Genomic DNA, 2016 nt, shown 5'->3' with positions numbered 1-2016 from the left:
CTTGTGGCCGTTATTCCTTGTTATGCCAGGGGGTGCTAGGGGAAACAAGGTCTCTCCCAAACCCTTCTGGCCCCCCCAGTGAGTTTATAGACGGTCACCAGGTCCCCCCTCAGCCTTTTCTTGTGAAGGTTGAACAGGTTTAGGTCCCACAGTCTCTCACTGTAGGGTCTGCCCTGTTGTCCCCAGATCATGCAGGTGGCCCTCCTCTGGATCCTCTCAATGTTGTCCACATTCCTCCTGAAGTGGGGCATACAGAACTGGATACGCTACTCCAGCTATGGCCTGACCAGTGTCACGTAGAGGGGGAGGACCACCTCCTTGTCCCTGCTAGATATGCACCTGTGGATGCACCGTTAGCCCTGCCAACCGAGACCTCGCATTGTCGGCCCACATTCATCTTGGAGTCAATAATGACTCCAAGATCCCTTTCTGCCTCTGTGCTCTCAGGGGAGTTTCCCATCTTATAAGTGTGCTGCTGGTTACTACTGCCCAGTGCAGCACCCTGCACTTGTCAGTATTGAAACGCATCCTGTTTTTGTTAGCCCACCCCTGTAACCTATCCAGGTCTTGCTGCAGTCTTTCCCTCCCTACTAGCGTGCTTGCCTCACCCCAAATTTTGGTATCATCAGTGAATTTAAACAGGGTGCTTTTCACCCCGTCGTCCAAATCACCGATGAAGAAATTGAACAGCACAGGCCCAAGGACCGGGCCCTGGGGGACTCCGCTGCCCACTTCCCCTTAGGTCGAATATGACCCATCCACCACTACCCTCTGAGTACAACCCTTCAGCCCATCTGCAATCCATCTGACTGTGTAAGCATCAATGCCACAGTCGCACAATTTTTTAATGAGGATGGGGTGGGAGACGGTGTCAAAGGCCTTGCTGAAGTCCAGAAAGACTACATCCACAGTGACACCTGCATCCAAGGCTTTTGTGACCTGGGCATAAAAGGCAATCAGGTTGGTCTGACATGACCTGCCCCTAATGAAACTGTGCTGGTTGCTCTTGAGCATCATCCCTGAAGCCGGCCCATCACAGATGTGCTCCTTGAGGATCTTCTCAAAGAGTTTCCCTAGGATTGAGGTAAAACCGACGAGCCTATAGTTGCCCAGGTCCTCCCTCCTCCTTCTTTTTAAAGATGGGAACCACGTTGGCTACCTTCCAATCATCTGGCACCTGGCCTGAGCACCACAAGTGCTCGTAGAGCTGTGCCAAGGGCCCTGCAGTATCCCCTGCTAGCTCCCTCAACACCCTGGGGTGGAGAGCATCTGGACCTGAACACATCCAGCCCCTCCAGAAGCTCTCTAACTCCGTTCTCCCCAACCAGATAAGCAAAGACTCTTTACTGTAACCTAGAGAGGGGAGTCAATACCTCACAGCAGGACTCCTCAGAAGTCTCTGGGGAATTGTGGTGAAGGGTGCTGTGATTCCTTCTTACCAGCCTACAAGTGGTGGAATGGCACAGCAGCATCTGCTCCAGCATACAGAGGCACTTTAGCTGGGATTAGCCCGTATATTTGTACAATACAGACGCACTCTAAAGCACCATTTCTCATCCTGTGGGTTGCAAGAATATATGAAAGGGTTGCAAAGAAATTTAAAAAATAGATTAAACTTTCAAAATGGATTCTGCTTTAAATGAGAAAAATGTGTGAAACTATGGCTATTCCCTTGCAGGGTGGCAGAGTTCCAGCCTGCGAAGGACTGCTTGGGGCCCCCTGCACTACACACCGGGGGGCTGGGGCTGGCCATTGATGTTTATAAATGGGTCCTGCTAGAGAAAAGGTTGAGAACTACTGCTGTAAAGGAGGATTATTTAAAATAAAAAGTGGAATTTGAAGTAATTTATGTCTGTTTATTCACACACTAAGTGAAAACAAAGTGCATGCAATTTCACTTTATATTGCGTTAATTAAAATATCTACCGTGGTTACTTTAAAAAATGTAAAAATAGTATTGGGTTTAATTTTTTTTAAGTACCCTTCTGTGATACATAGAAAAAAATCCCCCTCAAA

Source organism: Crocodylus porosus, unplaced genomic scaffold (assembly GCF_001723895.1).
Source record: "Crocodylus porosus isolate Cpor-Errol unplaced genomic scaffold, CroPor_comp1, whole genome shotgun sequence".
Taxonomy (NCBI): domain Eukaryota; kingdom Metazoa; phylum Chordata; order Crocodylia; family Crocodylidae; genus Crocodylus; species Crocodylus porosus.
This window is presented reverse-complemented; position numbering follows the sequence as displayed.